Here is a 21,178-nt window from a genome sequence, read left to right on the forward strand (position 1 = left end):
ACTGTTCCTGTTGGCCTCCTCATCAGCCAAGGCAATATCCACTTCCTCCTCTTTAGGGAAGTGAAAATTTCATCAAACTTCAGGAAATCTAATTCCACCTAGGCTGAAATTTAACAACAATTAAGCCATTACTCTAGTTCAAAGCCTAGTCCTCCAGACCAACTAAATCTCAAGGACATTCTACTTTTCCCCTTAAGGGGAAACCAGTCCAGCCTATATAAAATAGATACCATTACCAAATCTCACTCCTTACTACTCTTTGGTGGTAATCAAAATCTTCATGGGATTTTCCATCAATAAAATGGGCTCAGGGTTGTTAAGAAATATCTCTAACCTTGGAGATGTGAGAAAGCTGGAAAAGGAATTTAGTGAAAATGAAATATTTTTTTAAAACCAAAATTTTTAAAGTTCTCTAAAAAAAGTAGTCCATTCAGTGTGAATGACATTAGGGACAATTCAAAGTGTTTCTTCCAAAGAAAAGCAGTGATGATGAATTGGAGCCCACATCAGGACCACATCATACCTCTGACACAGTCACTCATCCTCCTCATGGCTAGGGCCATTCACTATCCTCTTGCTGATCAGCCATAACCTCCCTCCTTTTGGGAGTTCTGTTATGTGGTGAAAGCAAATCTTTGCCACTTTAGAATTCTCTGCTGAGTACCTGCCCCCTTCTTCATGGAAGCTGGAGGAAGGCTCCCCCACATCTTCATCTAGGGAATCAGGATTGTTATCACATTGGCTAAAGGATACTCTATCCCAGGTGAATTCATATTTTCCATAATTATCTAAATACAGTTTCACTTTGCCATATCATTAGAAAGCAAGAAACCTCCCCCCAAATCCACCCATTGGTCCCTCAAGCCCTTTATAGACAAGGGAATTCTGAACCACATCCCCAGAAGTGGTTGTAGGCAAAAACTTTTAGGACCAGGTGACTCCCTAAAGGGATAGCATAAGGAAGGGCTGAAGGAGTTCAACTGAAACTATGTCTAAAACTAGTCTATCCTAATCAGGGAAGTTGCCATGGAAGCCTGATCTAAGAAACTATTGGGCTGAAGAACTATCTTCCATCCTATAATACTACCATTTCATGAGACAGCTTCTGGAAGGTGATACATTCAAACCCTATGATAAGGAGTGTGATGACAAAGTTGCTGTCTCAAGAATTCATGCAAGTATTCAACAATGCCAAATGCCGGAGGATGTGATATGGTCAGACTTCCTTGGTAGTAAAACGGACTCTCTGCTCTAAGGCAATGATGCAGAGGTGCCTATGAAAAAACGATATGTTTTATGAGTTTTCATGGTGGCTATTATTGTAATAGACTTGATTGGCACTGCAATTCCAAATACTGAACAAATATCAATTGCAACATGAACAATCCTCTTGCTCTGAGATTCCCTAATGGCCAATATAATCAATTTGTCAAGTGGAGGCAAGCCAAAAACCAGCAGGGATCATCCCATACTGACCTTTCAAAGGCATATGGTCTATGTAGTGGCTTGAGGAGTATTATTGAATAGAACTACCTCATCCTGACCATTGCAATATAATAACATGGAACCATATCCAGAGTGATAATGGCCTCACATAACATAACCAACCTGATTATTCGGTTAAGCAAAAGGCATATGATGTCTCTCATGAGCATTAATGTCCCCCATAACTATATGTGGTAGGAGGCATCAGCAAAATTCTCCATTGGTCCTGACACCAAAGGGCAGAACCTTTGATTGTTCAAACCTATTCACTCCAGGTCCCAAATCATTCAACCAAACCTCTGGTAATCTAGTATTGCTAGATCAAAAAGACATCCCACAGGGTATTCAGAGTTTTGTGAAACCTCAGGAATATCAACTTCCCATAGGTTGAACTATTTATATCTCAGAAGACAAGCCATTCTAATGATTTAAGACATAGATCTCCAGAACAACCAAATCTTGAGGACTAACCTCCTTGCTCCCTCAAAGAGAAACCAGCTCAGGGTATCTAAAACATATATTATTTGCCTATCAATTTAGGAATGGCTGTACTAGTTAAGATTATATATATATATATATATATATATATATATATATATATATATATATATATATATATATATATATATATATATGTATGTATATATATGTATATATGTATATATGTATGCGTGTACATGTATATATACACACAAATATACGCATATATATATTGTGTATATATGTGTATACATATATGTATATATGTATAAATATGATGAGATACTATTCTGCTATAAGAAATGATGAGGATGGTTTCAGAAAAATGGGAAGACTTATATGGACTGATGCAAAGAGAAGTGAGTAAAACCAGAACAATACAATAACAATACTTTAAAGACAAATGACTCTGAAAGACCTAGGAACTTGGATCAACACAATGGAACCAGGGGACTCACAATGAAATATGCTACACAATCTCTAAATAGAGAGGTGATAGACTCAGAATACAAATTGAAACATATTTGTTTTGGACCCGATTAATGAGGGAATTGCTTGATATATGTATTTGTAATTGTTTTTTATTTTTCTTGTTCAATGGGTAAGGTAAAGGGAGGTGGAAAGGAGAGAATCTGGAATGGAAAACAAAACTGAAAAAGCAAGCAAGCAAACATTGGGTTCTAGGCCAGGCTCTGCCACTCTTACTGTGGTCAGGTCCCTCCATCCATCAAGGCTTCAATTTGTCATCTGCAAAATGAGGAGTCTGAACTCTAGATGATACTTAAATTCCTTTTCAGCAAAGAAATTCTGAATTTATACATCTAACTCCTGTCTTCATGGTTCTGGGAGAGTGGGAACATCTAAAGAACTATACCAGCCTATGTCTGAGAAACTCTCTCTCACCTTGTCTCTAACATAAGAGAAAAATATTGAAATACAACTTCTTGTTGTTTGTCCTTTATTCTCAAAGAGGACCATGACATTGGGGTGATATCATGACTTGTACTGAATTGGATTTAAGGGAGGGAGGGTCTGTACTAGATCACCAACCTCGTGCTCTGATTCTAGGACCAGTGTCCTAAACCACTGCACTACCTAGCTGCCACAAAGAATGTAGTGAACAACTTAGTCTTCAAATGAAAGATAAACAGATAGATAGGTGAGAGAGACAGACAGATAGATGAATGAATGAATGAATGAATGAATGAATGAATGAATGAATGAATGAATGAATGAATGAATGAATGAATGAATAAAACAGATATTCCTACCCAGAGGATGAAATTGGGGAAGAATTCATGAAAGATGCAGTCCTTGAGTTGTCTCTGACGAGAGGAGCTTTAATATAATGGGGTAAGGTGAGGAATATCAATCAATCAGAAATTGATTAAATGCTTATTATGTGCCAGGCACCTGTGCTAAGCACTGGGGATACAAAGAGGCAAAAGATAGTTCCTGCCCTGGAGGAGCTTACAATCCAATGGGGGAGAGAACATCCAAACAAATATATATAAAACAAGCCATATACAGGATAAATAACAAATAATTAACAGAGGGAAAGGACTAGAATTAAAAGGAATTGGGAAAGGCTTCCTGTAAAAGATGAGATTTTAGTTGGGACTTAAAGGAAGCCAGAGAAGTCAGTAGGCAGAGTTGAGGAGAGAGAACATTCCAGGAATGGAAAATAACCAGAGAACATCTCAAGGCTGAGTGATAGAATGTCTTCTTTGTGGAACAATAATGAAGCTGATATCACTAGATCAAAGAGTGTGTGGTGAGAAGTAAGATGTACAGAGGTTGGAGGGTTATGAAAGATTTGATCCTGGAAGGAATAAAGAGCCATTGTAGTTTATTGAGTGCAGGGTGATAGGGTTGGACCTGTGCTTTAGGAAATAACTTTGGTGGCCAAGTGGAGGATGGATTGTAGTGGGAAGAGACTTGAGGCAGACATCTACCAGCAAGTTATTGCATGTTTATAGTCAGTAGGAAATGAGCCAGTAGAGAGAGAGAGAGTTTGAAAATAAAGTGCTTTGTAAATCATAAATTAATATTACATATAAAATAATAATATAATATAAATGTCAGCTATCATTACTACCGATTTCTGTAAAATATGAGACAAGTGGGGCAGCTAAGTGGCGCAGTGGATAGAGCACCAGCCCTGGAGTCAGGAGGACCTGAATTCAAATCCGGCCTCAGACACTTAACACTTACTAGCTGTGTGACCCTGGGCAAGTCACTTAAGTCCAGTTGCCTCACCAAAAAAATAAAATATGAGGCAAGGTTCTCAGACAAGATCCCATAACAACAACAACAACAACAACAACAACAACAACAACAACAACAACAACAACATCTACATTGTGTTTTAAGATTTGCAAAGAACTTTATATATGTTGTCTCACTTGATTCTCACAACAACCCTGTGAGATGGGTGTTATCCCCACTTTATAAATAAGGAAACTAAGGCTGACATAACTTGTACAGCACTATACCACAAGTAAGTGTCTGAGGCAGAATTTCAATGCAAGTCTTCCTGACTCCAAATCCAGCATTCTATCCATTATGCTGTGTAGCTGTCTACATAAAAAGCAAAGGCTGGATAATAGAGCATGTGAATAAGGAGTAATGTGTGATAGGACTGGAAAAGCTGGTTGGAGTCAGATTGCAGAGAATTTTGAATGTAGGATAAGAAGTTTGTAATCAATAGTAATGATAGCTGACATTTATAATATTAATTTATAGTTTACAAAGCACTTTAATACATTATCTCATTTTAAGCTCACAGTATTCTGAGATAGGTTCCCTAGATATACCCATTGCCACAAATTGGACATCTGAGGTTCAAGAGCTTAATTAACTTGCTTGTGGTTACATAATTAGTAAATATCAGAGGTGATATTTGAATTCAGGTCTCTAGACTTCAAGTCCAGTACCCTTTCCAGACAATTAAAAGGCAGGGGAGTGGGGAAGTTAGGGGGAGGGAGGAATCACTAAAGGTTTTTTAATAGAGGAGCAGTCAATGTATTAGGAAGATAAACCAAACACTTGTACAGAGAAAGGACAGATTGGTTGCAGTAAGACCAATTATTCCAGTAATCTAGATGAGAATATATGAAGTCTGAAACAGGGTATTTGCATTAGCAAAAAGCCTGATGCCTTATAACAATTTTCTTTTGATATTTTAGTAACTAAAACTCCTTACATAGCAGGACAGCAGAGGTGGGATGTGGAGTGTGTTCTACAGTAAATGGTATTTTAATGAAATTCCAATTAATTAAGGGAAATGACATCTTAAGTAACTATTAAAAGGCAAACAGAAGCAAAATCATGAAAATCTGTTTATATCCCAGCACATTTATGCAGCAAATTACACAACTAGTCTGGAATTTCCTGCTGTGTGTCCTTTTTCTGTGGAGCTCTTCAATTACTTCAAGGGGGTTGTTATAGCTATATTTCCTCTCTTAGAAAATGTTCTATAACTGTTATCAGTTTAATGCAGATATTCCTTTCTATTCAGCTAAATAAGAATATTTTGTGATACTTAGGAATGAATATATCTATTCCTTATTACTTTAAAAATGGGTTTACATCTTAATAAAGGAAATTATATTTTTACTTCTTTATATATAAGCTTTTGAGTTGGATTTTATTTTTATTGTTACCTAGTTTTTTATATTACATTTATTTCTGAATTGATTCCTTCCTCATTTCCTACCTAACAAGCTTTCACTTGTAAGAAAGTTTTTCAAGCCTTCATTTATTTTCATATAAAATTTTTGGAAGCAACTATTCTATTTCTAAAAAAAGTCAAAAGAAAATGGACCATAGGAAATTGAGGGCTATCCAAATAATATGTATAGAAAAGTAAAGCATTGGTGCCATCATGTATGCCAATTAGACAAAAAATAAGATAATTCAAGTGGAGGGCTAGCTCATCAGCCTGTTTGAACACACAGATGGATTACTAGTTTAAGTATGTGTAAAAAAGCACACCAAAAAACTTGTGTTTTATAGGCTGATTTTTCAGGATGAATACGATAGAAATTTTCCTCTTTTAATGAAATATTAACTTTCTCTGAAATAATTTTTCAAAGTAGAAGTGCCTTTTGGTACCACATTGGTCAAAAAAATCCCTAAAATAAGATCTCTTTCAAAGGAAAAACATATCCATATAGAGTTATACTTTGAAAAAATAAAAGTGCTTATAGACCACCCTCAGTTTATGTTTGGGGTACAGAACTGATCAGGACACAGGATCAATTGATTTCCCATGTGATAAAATCACAGAAGGGGCAAGTAACAGAAATGCCAAGATGTTAATGTGTTAAGTGGGATAGATGCAAAGAAGGGCTTTCAGCTTTGTTGCCCTTTTTTCCAAAAGGTCTCCCTGATGAAATTAAAAGAGCGGTTAGATATTGGCAGGCCAAAGATAGGCTACACCCCTGGTAGCTTTTAAAAAGCAGGACATATTCTCCTGGGAGATAGCTGACTGAGGCAAGAGAACTCTGAGAAATATTACCCCTGACAGTCTGGAGGAGAGCCAGAACCTGGCCCTTGAGAGGGATGGAGTAAGATTTCTCTCTCCTCTCTCCCTCCTATCAGTGATATCTTTCATTGGAGCTACTTGCTCATTTGGAAGCATTGTACCCAGTATGGAGCAAGCCCAGTAATCTGGACTGCCAGAATGCAGCTCTGAAGAATGTGAACTCTAGCAGTTAAGCTACCCCTGGCCATATGGGGTTGAACTATATGGAGAGGAGAGCCCAGAGTGACTTGCAGAGACACGGTGCCCAAGGAGGAATAGAATGAGGACACCATGAAAATAAAAAAGGACATCTGGGCTTTCCCAGTGCTGGAGACATAAATCAACTTGAACATATATATCCTCTATGTGTGCACCTCACTACCAGTGTACTTTATGTCTTCCCATCACTGTGTGTGGTTTTGGGTGTGTGCCAGCCAAGGGGATGTCATAAGATGGCTCCTGGCAGCTGTTCTAAACCCAGATATCAAAGTGGTATGACTGACCTGGCACAAGAATGGGGTATAAAAAAGAGATATAAAAGATTTACTTAGCTTGTAAGAATACAGTTGTCAAATAAAGCCAAGACACGTGGTGATAATTCTGATGAGTGCCAAGATTTTCCTTTTGTTTCCCATTTTCTCCACAGAAAAAAATGAAAAGTAGTAATGAGTTCAGGCCATGCAGAGTGGAAAATTCTGCCAGGTCCAAACAGGCCAAGGCTGTCTCACTGAGTGCTTTTATTCTGCTCATGGGGATGCCAGGGACCACATCACCAGTAGAAAGTCTTCCTTTATGAATGAAACAAAGAAACCTTTATACTCTAGTAGCTACCAGTCAGCAGCATCCCTTAATTCCCACATGGTTTATAATCCTATCTACTCTATAAGATAGAGACTTCCTCCCTTGAAATTTGATCTATATCACTACTCCAACCCAGGTAATGCATACAGGTTTGTCTGTGGCCTACTCCATTCCAATCTTTGATTAGAGTCACGTGCAGCCAACTTATGATACTTTTCATCCTTAATAATGCAGGACCTTAACCTCCCCTCTACAGTCTACAAAAAATCTAATAAGCAGAATATGACTGTTTACTTTGGAGTATCAACTTCCTGGGGCCCCAAATGATCTTGCCATACAAGTCTAGAGATCTAGAGATTTCCCATCCCCTATCCCAAATCTTTAGGAAGGTATTTTTTAGCTCCTGTATAGTCAAATATCCTAACATAGCAATAATAATAGCTAACATTTAAAGTGTTTTAAGGTTTACAAAGCACTTGAAAATAATGTTTCCTTTTACCCTTACAACAATTCTGACAGATGCTATTGTTATCCTCATTTTCTTTGTTTGGCTTTTTTTTTTTTTTGCAGGACAATGAGGGTTAAGTGACTTGCCCAGGGTCACACAGCTAGAACATGTCAAGTGTCTGAGGTTGGATTTGAACTCAGGTCCTCCTGAATTCAGGGCCGGTGCTCTATCCACTGTGCCACCTACCTGCTCCTATCCTCATTTATAGATAGGTAAATGGAGACAAAGGTTGTGACCTGTCCATGGTCATAAAATAAATAAGTTTCTGATATTGAATTTGAATTGAGGTTTTCCTGACTCCAAATCCAAGCACTTAATCCTACCTAACTGTACACAGTTCATTTGCTAAATACAGTAAAACATGGGGCTTGAGGAAGAATATATTGGTGTCCATTCTATAAAGAACACATGGAGGTATGTCTAAGCTTGGAACCAATAGTTGTTCTGTGTTATTCAAGGGGGAAAATGCCTCAATAATCAGAGCTGTCCAAAACTGAGATGGCAGGCCCAGGAGGTAGTTAGAGTCCCATTGCTGAATACTGGGATGTTTTTGGACAAATAACTTCAACTCTTTGGGATTCAGCTTTCTAATCTGAAAAGGGGAGGTGGATTCAATTCCTGTTAAGGTCCCATCTAGCTCTCCACCTATCACCTCATGATCTTATTCTAATGTTTCAGATATACCCTGCCAGCTACATGTATGATTTAGTATTGGATGCATTAGAAATCCCTAGTTCTTGTATGTGGTGACCTAGTCTTGAAGAGGCTTGGCATTTTTGCTTGATGTATCAAACTTGGTCTTCCCTCTGCCTCTGGACAGCAGGAGTATTAGGAATTGCATCTATTCAAAAAAGAGATAACTTCCATCACTTTTGTATGACAAGTAGAGTACTTTATCTCTAGAGGTTGGAGGTAAGGAATGGGGAGAGGGGAGATAGGCTGTGTTCTTTCCCACAATCCTCAGCTTATTTCCATGTAGACTATGTACTAGTTAAGTTTGAATCTAGTCCTTGGTTACCTTTTTTGCTGTGTGACTGAACAGTACCCATGAGTTTGATAAATCTAAGCTTGTAGACTTTCAGAGTTTGTACAATGAATGGACCAGGCCAGAAGGCAGGGAACCTTCTGCACTGGAAAGGGAAGTCCAGTGACAAGTGGATTGGCCCAAGTCTTGACCTATTCTACCCACAAACTTGTATTGTTTGGACAGTGAACGAGCTAAGATGAAATGTAAAAATGGCTAATCAGCAATCTGACAAACTCTTTGTGTTCTGATGAAGTTTAAGTATAAGCTTCCTGAGAGATTATAACAAGTTATGTGTTGAACACTGTTGCAAGTTGCATCAATTCGTGCTTGTAATTATTTTGTGTCTTACTATTTCTTTTATGTGTAGGATATTTGTGTTCTATATGTGATTTACATTGTACCAATGTGCTTAATTGGCACATTTTTGTCCCTTTCCCCTTTTGGGGAAAACCTTAAGTGTCAGTCTAAATCTAAGCTTTAAATAATTAATTTAAAGTCTTTTTCTCAGGTTTATGAGGTGGCAATTTAATGCTAATGAGCTACAGAATGTGAGAAAAAGGAGCATGGGCCCTATCTTTTTAGAGAATAGAATCCCCCAAAAAAACTGTATCCAGATGGACCTCATGCATTAGTCCCAAGCAGAGAAGCTAGCAGGCCACCAGCCTGTTTGCTGAGATTCGAAAATATCACAATACTCAATACCCCAAGAAAGCAACTACAGGAACAGCACAAACTTTTCCTCTAGAAGCGTGGCAGAGCAAGTCCTAACATCATCTGAAGTCAGGAAGTAGGCTGGAAAAAATGAGCAAACAAACAAACACAAGATTCCCACCCAAAAAAAATTTATGTGGCAGGGAAATTATTATTAATGGCAGGAAAGCTCAAGATACAAACCCAGAAGAAGAGAATGACCCCAAAACACTTAGAAGCAAAGCCTCATACTAAAACACAATTTCAACTGTGTTCAGCACAGTTCAACTATGATCACAAATTCAACTAGACTTCCTAGAAGAGATAAAGCAAGACTTTTTTTTAAAAAAATTAAATTTCTTTTAATAAATGGAATAAAAGCATTTGAGGGGAAATTGGGGGAAAGGAGGGAAATGAGAGCTATAGAAGAGAGAATAGGAAAGGGAATTAACAACTTGGTATAAAAGTTATAAAACCTAGCCCAACCAACAAATTTACTGAAAATTAAAATGGATCAAGTTGAAGTAAATGATTCCATGAGGCAATAAGAAATACATTTTTTAAAAGTTAAAAGATGAAAAATATAGAAGATAATATAAGGTATCTCATAGTAAAACAGCTGATATGGAAAACAAGTTAAAAGGGAAAAAATTAAGAATCATTGGACTATCTGAACACCATGATCAATGAAAGAACTTAGACATCATATTACAAGAAATCTTAAAATAAAACTGCCCAAATCATTTAGAACTAGTGGGAAAAGTAGAAATAGAAAGAATCTACCAGGAACCCTCCTGAAAGAAAACTCTAAGGAACATCATTCACAAAATTCAGAGTTTTGAGGTCAAAGAAAAAATACTACAAGAAGACAGAAAGATAGAATTCAAATGTAGAAGGAACCACAATCAGGATCACACATGATTTAGCAAACACTACTGTAAAGGAGCAGAAAACTTGGCATATAGTTTTCCAGAAGTCAATAGGCTTATAGCCAAGAATAACTTAACCAGCAAAACTGAGGATAATGCTACAGGGGAAAAAATAGACTTTAATGAAATTGAAGACTTCTAAGCATTTCTGAGGAAAAGATCAGAGTTGCATAGAAGCTTTGAAGTTCAAACACAGGAATGAAGAGAAATATAAAAAGGTAAACATACATGAACAATACTAAAGGACTGAAACATGGATAAACTGTTTGCACTCTATATGAAGAGATGATACATGTGTTCCCTCTGAACCCCAAGATCACCAGTAATCATAGAGGAAGCCTAAGTAGACAAGGCCTTGAAGTGGTACTGTAATGTTTTGATAATCTTAAAGGAAGGGAAAGAGAAGATAAAAGGATTACACTCACAGAGATGGGAAAAGAAGGCTTGTAAGAATTATCTCACACAAGGTGTACAAGCAGACATAACATATACAAAAATGGTAGGAGGGGTTAGATGAACAGCTAACAGTTCAAATTCATTTTCATCTGAACTGGTCAAAGGAGGAAAGAACATACACAAACTTCACAACACACACAAGAGGTGCATAAATAGATCTCTATAAAAAAAGAGGAGAGATTAGGAGGAATGGCAGATACTTAAACCCCATTCTCTTATGAACTGGTAAAAAAAAAAGGAATAATACACACATAGAGTTCAATACAGAAATACATTTCACTCAACAGGTTAATAAAATATAAAGGGGAGAAGAGATAAGGGAGGACTATGGAGAGGATAGATTAAGTGAGGATTAGCTCTAAGCAAAACAAAACTCTAAATTACCTATAGTATGTACAAATATATTTATAGCTTTTTTTTTTTGGGCAACAAAGAATGGGAATCTGAGGGGCTGTCTAGAAACTGGGTAATAAATATACAGTTATAGTATAAAAATGTGATGGAATGCTTCAGAAGAATTGTATGGAGTGGTATAGGGAACAGAACCAGGAGAATAATTTATATAATGATAATAATATAGTTAAAAACAAACAACTTAGAATCCGTTATCAGCATAATGACCATTCATGATTTCAGAGTACTAATGATGAAACATGCTTTACCTCTTGATAGAGAGGTAAAGAATTAATAGAGTAGAATGAGATAAACAATTTTTGAACATGGGCAATGTGGAAATATGTTTTGATATATTTTATTGGGCTGTGATTTTCTTTTATTCTCATTTGAGGTGGGAGAATTTGGCTGGGATGGTGGATTTTTCCTGATTGAAACAAATACAATATAATTTTAAATTTTATAAAAGAAGAGTAGAAATATTCCCGATCTTAGTTTCCTTGTAAGAAATTCTACATTGTTTAGTAATGTTAAAACTTATTGAACTTCTTTTTCACTGAAGACATAAAAATATAGCAAAACAATTTATAATAAAGGTATTTCTTCTATCCATGTGGACCATGAGTTGTATATGTAAAACCTTTGAAAGTCCTAAGACAATGAAAGTTTCTAACTAGAAAACCTTTTGTTTTATGGGAGTTGGTAAAACATGTACATGCAATAAAAGTCAATCTACCTTTATTCTGCCTAAATTTAGATGTATTTGATTTACTGGTACTTGCAAGGGTTAGTTGGCAATCATTCTCAAAATATACTAGTTTCATCAACACTGAAACTGTTCAGGTGATAGACCAATGTGTTCTCTTACAATTACACAGTATTCTTCTTCAGTTTCATAGTATTCTGATTGTTTTGTGTTTGCTGATTTTTATCAGATATAGCTAGCCTTTCTATGCTTTGTCTCATTTTGAAACACTTGTACTGGGGATCATCTATCCTTCCATGAAGCACACTCAGATTTGCCATCATTGAGTCCAGGTGACCACATGAAAACCAACATATGCATAACTTGACAGATGCAAGATAAACACAGTGGGGGTGGAATATAGTCTTAGAGGGGAAGGCATCAGCAGCAGGAGGCAAAAGATAAGGCCTCCTCCAACAGGTGGTTACTTGAGCTCACTCATTAGGAAGCCATGGATTCCATGAGTTAGAGGATAGAATGAAGAGCATGTGAGGTATGAGGGAACCCCAATTCAAAGGCACTGAGATAGAAGATAGAGAATTGTATATGAGAAACAGCAGGTAGATTTATATGGCAAACAGATTAATATGGCAAGTAGATAAAGAGCATGAAAAGATGTAAAGGACAAAAAACTCAAAAGAAGGGAAGAGAGCAAGTTCTGAACAGCTTTAAATGACAAATGAAGGGTTTTGTATTTGACCCCAGAGATAAGGGAGATTTGTTGGATTAATGGTGGGAAGGGGATGCAGGTGATATATATAGTTGAACCTTCACTTTAGGAAGAGTCACAAAGACTGATATATAATGAAGTGAGCAGAACCAGGAAAAAATTGTACACAGTGACAACAATATTGTTCAATGAAAAATTGTGAATGAACTTAACTATTGTCAGCAATGCAATGATCCAAAGCATATTCTCCACCTCCAAAGAAAGAACTGATATTGATTGAACACAGAGTGAAGCATGCTGTTTTTCACTTTCCTTTTTTTTTTCATTTTCCCCCTTTATTCAAGTTTCCTTGTGCAAAATGACTAAAATGGTACTGTTTTACATAATTGCACATGTATAGCCTATATCTGATTGCTTACTGCCTCAGGGAGGGAGCAGGGGAGGGAGAGGAGGAATGTGGAACTCAAAACTTTAAATAAAAATGTTTATTATCAAAAAAAGGAAAAGTCACTATGATTTCTGTGTAAAAACTCAGCAAGAAGACTAATTAGGAGGCTAATATAATAAGAGATGAACTGGGATGGTGGCTATTGTATAGAGAGAAGAGTACAGATGCAAGAGACATTGTAGAGGCAGAAATTACAATACTCAAAAACCAAATGGATATTTAGGATGAAGAAAGGTGGTAAATCAAGTATAATTCCAAGTTCAGAACCTTGTTAGCTAAAAGAAATGCTGGTACACTCACCAGAAATAGGGAAGTATGGGAGAGGAGTGGGTCTGAGTGAGTTCTGTTTGAGACATACTGAGTTTAAGATGGTTATAGAATATCTAGTTCGAAATGTCCAAAAGACAGTGCGTAGATGGGACTAGAATTCAAAGAGAAGATATGGGCTGGTTAATATAGATTGGAAAGACATCTGCATCTCTAATTAAACCTATGAGATCTAATGAAGTTAACAAGTGAGAGAATATAGAGAAAGATGAGAAGAGGGCTCAGAACAAAACCTTAGGATATATCCACAGTCAGGAGTTAAATCAACAGGCATTTATTAAGGGCTTAATATGTGCCAAGCACTGGGGCAAAAATAGTTCCTTCTCTCAAGGAACTCACAGTATGATGGAGAAACAATAAGAAAACAAGATATAAATAGGATTACCGATTAAATTGGAAATAATCTCAGGGGGAAAGCGCTAGCATTAAGAGGGTCATAGAATTGAGATTTTAGCTGAGACTTGAAGGGAGCCAGTAGATGGAGAGGAGGAGGCAGAGAATTCTAGACATGGGTGACAGACAATGAAAACGCTCAGAGTTGGGAGAGTGTTTTGTTCAAAGAACAGCCAGAACAAGGTTAGCAGATCACAGAGTATGGGGGGAATTGGAGAAGATGCAAGAATGGGAAAATAGGAAGAAGTCAGTTTATGATGGGCTTTGAATGCCAAAGAAAGGATTTTATATATGATCCTGGGAGCTACTAGAGTTTACTAAATAGGGGGTGGTATGGGATGGCATGGTCAGATTTGTGTTTAAAGAAGATTATTTTGACAGCCAAGCAGAGGATGGACTGGAGTAGGGTTAGGCTATTTTAGTAGTCTAAGTATGAGGTGATGAGGGCCTGCACCAGGGCAGCAGCCGCATCAGAGGAGAGAGGGGGTATATAGAAGAAATGTTACAAATACAAAATTGACAGGGCCTTGGCAACAGATTGAATATGGAAGGTGAGAAAGAGTTCAGAATCAAGGAAAGTTGTGGACTTAGATAACTGGGAAGTTGGTGGTACCCTTGACACACTAATAGGGAAGACAGAAAGGGAGAAAGTGGGTGGAGGGCAATGAAATATTGAGTTCAGATCTGGATATTTGAGTTTAATTTGTCTATGGGACATTCAATTTGAGATGTCCAATGGGCAGATAAAAATATGAGGCTGAAAGTCAGCAGAGAGGTTAGAGATAAATAAATAGAATGGGGAATCATCTGCATAATGGTGATAATTAAATAAGAGGTGACAAATCCATGGGAGCTGATGAGATCACTAAATGAAATAGCATAGAAGGAGAGGAGAAGAGGGCCCAGGGCAAAGTGCTGTGTTAGTGGAAAGTACCTTGATGAAGATCCAGCCAAGTTGAGGAGAAGGAGTAGCCAGATAGGTAAGAAGAGAACCAGGACAGAATAATGTTATGAAAACCTAGAGAAAAGAGAGTATCAAGGAGAAGAATGTGCTAAACAGGGTCCAAGACTGCAGAGATGGTCAAGAAGGATGAAGAACTGAGAAAAGGGCCACTAGATTTGTTGATTAAGAGATTACTTTGGAGTAGTTTCAGATGAATGATGAGGCCAGAGGCTAAACTACAGAAAGTTAAGGAGTGAAAGGAAAGGAAGTGTAAGTACCTCTTGTAAATGGTCTTCTCAAGGAGTTTAGCAACAAAAAGAAGAAATAAAAGGCAAATTACCATGGATAGATCAAGTGAGGTATGCTGTGGCTGATGAGCTAGCAAAGGAGACTGAGAAATAGCCAGAGAGGTAAGAAGAGAACAACAGCAAAAAAGTAATGTCAGGACAATCTAGAGTGAATAAAGTATTCAGAAGAAGAAGGTGGCCAGTAGTGTCAAGTGCTACAGAGAGGTCAAGAAGGATGAAGATTGAAAAATCACCATTAGATTTGGCAAGTAAGAAATTATTAATAACTTTGGAAAATGTAGGGGTTTTTTGACTATATCATGTGGTCTCTATTTCTTGCTTCAGCAGTGTTTGGACCAAAAATATCAAAGATCCACTCCACGCTAGAGCCCTCACATTTGACCTTTCAACCTCTGGGACCAGCTATTCAAGCCATCTTTGCCCTGCCTCCCCCCAGAATCAGCCACCTCCTTTCCATAAACTCTACCTATCATACCCACCAAGAGTTCTCTGCTGATGGCACTGTCAATCGCCTAACCAACATGTGGGCCTCCTATCCCTGACTTTCTATTTTGACCTGGATGATGTTACCCGCCCTGGAATGTCACACTTTTACTGTGAGCTTGGAAAAGGAAAAACAGAAGAGTGCTGAGTATCTTCAACATTCCCAGAATGAGCCTGGGCCCATGTCATTCTCCTGGAACCATATCCTGGAACCCATGAAGGCTACCCTGACCCTATTAGAGATCTATGTCCTGGTCTCCAGTCAAGAGAGACTTAACTCTGAGACTTCCTGAAGAGCCACTACCAACTGAGCCCAAAGACAGGGCCTGAAATGTAACTAGAAGGTGGACTTACCTGCCCAATTTGATGTGGGGTCCTCCTGATGCTTTGGCCCCAGCTCCAAATCCTGACACTAAGTGCCAGCAATAAAGCTTTCTTACACCCTTCATTCCTTGCCCAATTATCTATTGAGTGAGATTTTAAGGACAAGAAGGAGTCTAAAAAACCGAGAAAGTGGAAAAATGGTGATATCCTCACCAGAAATAGGGAAATTCCGAAGAGAAATGGTATTGAGGATAAAGATAATATAATCACAATCCACATACCTATTCATTCTGTGCTATTCACTGTTCCTCCAGAAAAAAATGAAATGTTATGTGTGAGGAAAGGGGAAGCTTGTCAAATACTGGCCACTGACCCAGAGTAGTGATTTGGCCATAGGAAGAAGGGAAAGGGATATGAGGATGCCAGGGGTAATTGGAGGTGGGGACAGGATTTATTTTCATTGCTACTTCAGATACCTGGGCTTGATTAGTTTATAACCTCCCTGAGATACCAAAGACTAATATTCACCAAAGCCCATGCTTGGGAACAGACAGTGAGGAGATGAGAAGCCCACAATTGTCTTGGGGATAGGGTTGAGGAATGAGATTCAATCCACCCTATGATTAGTAGCCTTTAGGGGCAAGCCACAGCCCCATTTTGTGGAGCAGCACCTTAGATCTCAGAAAACATAGGGGCTTCCCAAAGCTAGAAGAGTGTCTGATTGTCTTGTTAACAATTTCAGATCCTTCCTCCAAGTACTACCTAACCATTGTGTAAAATTTGCAATTCCATTGAAAAAACTAAATGCAGTACAAGTGCATCATCACAGAACATAAAAGGAGAAATAAGCTTAAAATTTTTGTCAAGGATTAAAGGAATACTGCTACATGTTAGAACAACTAAATGAGATATTAAGCAGATCTATCAGAAGTCTTGGAAGAATGCTTAAGCCACTTAATTAAGACTCATGAGGCCTCTGTAGCCAAATTTTCCAACAGAACTGAAACATTCAGTTCAGTATCCAGAGGGCATTTGCTAGTCAATCAATAGGCATTTATTAAGTCCTCACTATGTGTCATGCACTGTGCTACCAGACTATTGAATATTTAAGTATGCATATTTAAGTAGAATTTCATACTTAATCATGTTAATTATTTGCAATTGGAAAAGATAGGGAAACCTAGGAGCCAGAAATTTCAGCAGATATATTCCAACAAATTCTTCTAGGTATATTTCCCTATGTCACAGAACAGAATGCTTTTTCTTACACTATCCTCTGTTCTTAATTCAGACACTTACTGTTGCTTCCATTTTATCACAAATACTTGCTCAATAGTTATATGATAAGGGATTTGAAGTCTCAGACATTTCTTATAGAGTGGACTTGATTGTCACTCCCAGGCTAAGCAGAAAATGGCTAAAGGGCAGGGGAGAAACACTGGAATGAGCAATATTTCCTTTCCTCTTCATTTATCTATTAAGATAAAGATCTTCACTGCAAAAAAAAAAAAAAGAGCTCTAGATGTCTCTTTTACCTCCTTCCAATTCTCCCCCACACTCCTAATTAGTCACATTCCACTATTCCACAAACCATAAAAATGAGAATAACTTTATTTTTTTCAATTAATAAAAATGCCTAACCCTCCCCCACTGGGAGGAAAAAGATAAACAAAATCCTTATAACAAATATGCAGTCATACCCTTTGACCCAGTAATAACACTACTAGGTCTATATCCCAAAGAAATCATAAAAAAGTGGGAAAGACCCACATGTACAAAAATATTTATAGCAGCTCTCTTTGTGGTGACAAAGAATTAGAAATTGAGGGGGTGCCCATCAATTGGGGAATAGCTGAAAAAGTTGTGGCATATGAATGTAATGGAGTACTATGGTGCTATAAGAAATGATGAGCCGGCAGATTTCAGAAAAACCTGGAAAGACTTAAGTGGACTGATTCTGAGTAAAGTAAGCAGAACCAAAAGAACATTGTACACAGTAACAGCAACATTGTGTGATGATCAGCTGTGATAGATTTAGCTCTTCTCAGTAATACAGATGGTCAAAGGCAATTCCAAAGGATTCATGATGGAAAATGTTCTCTACATTCAGAAAAAGAACTGTGGAATCTGAATGCAGACTGAAACATACTAATTTTACTTTTTTTTCTTTCTTGAGGTTTTCCCCTTTTGTTCTGATTCTTCTTTCACAACATGACTAATGTGGAAATATGTTTTATGTGATTGTACATATATAACCGATATCAGATTGCTTCCTGTATTTGGGAGGGAGAAGGGAAATGAAGGAGAGAGATAAAGATGTAACTCAAAATCTTATAAAAACAAATGTTGAAAACTATCTTTACATGTAACTGGAAAAAATAAAATAAGATTAAGATTAAAAAAAACCAAATATGCACAGTCAAAAAAATTAATTCTCACATTGGCTATGCCCATAAATATGCCTCATTCTGCATTTTGAGTGCATCATCTCTCTTTCAGGAGATGGAGAGTATGGTTATTACCAGTCTTCTGGAAATGGAGCTGGATTGGTCAAAATCCTTAAATATTTTAAAGTTGCCTTTACAATGTTATTGTATAATTTGTTCTCATTCTGCCTACTTTACTCTGCATCAATTCATACATGTCTTCTAGATTTCTCTGAAAACATCATTTTTTATCTTTCCTTAAAGCAAAATAGTATTCAATTACAGCTAGGTTCTGATTAGAGTGGATAATGAATTCTGTTAAGGGGCCTCATTATTCAAATTCATACTATTTGAAGTTATAATGGAAAAATGGAATGGAAAAAATTTAAAGATGCTACTATCTCTTTATTAACATAATAATATGAAAATTCATTTCTAAAGAAATAGTGTAGTTATAGAAAACAAAATTTCAGAAATTTAAATTTTTAAATTTTGTTCCTAAAGATAAACCTGCACTGATGACATGCAAAAATGTCAAATTGTTTAAAATATTTTAGCAGAATATGCTGAACTATCTTCTCTTTCAGCCTCCCTGGCTTCCTTTAATTCTCAACTAAAATCCCATCTTCTATAGGATCTCTCCCCAACTCCTCTTAATTCTAGTGCCCTCCCTCTGTTAATTTTTTCCTATTCATTTTATCTATAGGTTCATTTGTAAAGTATTTGTTTACACATTGTTTTTCCCATTAGATTTTAAGGTCCTTGAGAGGAGGGACTGTCTTTTGCCTCTTTTTGTATCCCCAGTGCCTGATACATAGTAGGTACTTAATAAATATTGATTGATTGATTGATTGATTGACTGATACATATGTTGTTAGGTACAGAGATCTTTATTGTCACTACATAAATTTGCATGCTCACATTCTCACACAATAAACCTAGTGTAACTGAATGACCTGGTATACTTCCTAATATCAGTAATGCTTTGAATGAGATATCATCTTGAAAACCAGTCTTCAAAAACAGATTTACTCACAAATCCTTTTTTAAAACTGAAAGTGATCAGGGGCAGCTAGGTGGTGCAGTGGATAAAGCACCAGCCCTGGATTCAGGAGGACCTGAGTTCAAATCCAGCCTCAGACACTTGATACTTACTAGCTGTGTGACCCTGGGCAAGTCACTTAACCCCCATTGCCCCACCAAAAAAAAATTTTTTTAAAAAAACAACTGAAAGTGATCAATGACTGTAGCCTCTCAGAGCTCAGGTGTTTTGAGACCTATAAACAAGAATTTAATTTAAAATCCCCTTTCTACATAATCTCTGAATTGTTAGGCAATCCTTTAAATCCAAGTTGAGTATTTTGGGTTTTGGGTTTTTTTTAGAAATCCAATCTCTGGAAAGAATTCTTTTCCAGAATAAGCCTGTTTAATCCACATAAAAAATTGTTATCAGTGTATACACTCTCTTCTATTATTTTATTTAAAACACCAGGATATTTAGTTGCTGCTATGTCCTCATCTGCAATGATCATTTCTCTGGTAATTTTAACATTATGCATGAGAGCTCAATTTTTAAAGCAATTGCACCAACCAACACCTGCAGTAAAAGTTTCTTCACTAATTAATTTCTATTTTGTTTCACTGACTTAAATAAACTTGAAGCTTTTGTCTGAACGTCTGCTTTGCTAAGAGTAATGTGTTTTTATTGTAATTGTCACTCCACAAAGTTAAAAACACTCCATTTCTATCACAGTAACACTTCTATTTCTTGTAGTTGTTTGCAAACCACAAAAAGCTAATGCAATTTTGCCTTTTTCTTTTATTTCACCTGTGTGTATATACCATAAATTTAGACATTACAATACCTTATCCTCTTTTAGAGTTTACTGTAATAATATTCATGCTGTTCAATTACATCAAATTTTTGTTCTAAGGCAATAATAAACCTCTTCTTTTTTTGTGCTGGCAATATTTTCATCTGAAGGATTCTTCCTTTTGTCTATTTTGTTAAAGGTTTTTTTTTTAATTAACACAACTGTTGGTAATATGGTAGCACAGTGCCTGAAACACAGTAGGTACTTAATAAACATTGATTGATTGATTGGTATAGTATATCACATCTACACACAACAGTTGGCAAATAAAGAATGATGATATACCAGTATTTTAAAATTAGCTCTCATTCACTGTATTCATTGAATTTTGAATGACATTAAGTACCATTTTATAATTCACACTGAATTGAATTTGATATTATTTAAGCTCACACTAATAGCAATCTTCAAAGCCCTTCATGGCCTAGCCCCCTCCTACCTTTCCAGTCTTCTTGCACCTCACACCTTGCCAAATATTCTTCAATCCAGTGATACTGGCCTCCTTGCTGCTCCACAAATAAGATATTCTCTCAGTTTTAGGGTCCATGGCCTGAGTGGTCTCCCTTCTCTTCTCTACCTACTGACTTCTCTAAAACTATCTAAATAACTAACTAAAATCTTGCCTTCTACATGAAGTTTTTCCTAGTCCCTCTATTAATTATTTCCTATTTATCCTGTATATATAGTTTATTTGTACTTATTTGATTACTTGTTGGCTCCCCCATTAAACTGAGTTCTTTGAGGGAAGGGACTGCCTTTTTTTTTTTTTTTTTGGTATTCCCAGTGAATAGTAGCACAGTGCCTGGTAAATAGTAGCACTTAATAAATGTCTACTGCCAGACACTGTACTAAATGTTAGTGATAGAAAGGCAAAAAAAATTCCTACCCTCAAGGAGGGTACAAAGAAGATTATCTCAGATAGAATGCACCACCATGAAAG

This window comes from Dromiciops gliroides, chromosome 5, assembly GCF_019393635.1.
Source record: "Dromiciops gliroides isolate mDroGli1 chromosome 5, mDroGli1.pri, whole genome shotgun sequence".
In the NCBI taxonomy this organism is placed as follows: Eukaryota; Metazoa; Chordata; class Mammalia; order Microbiotheria; family Microbiotheriidae; genus Dromiciops; species Dromiciops gliroides.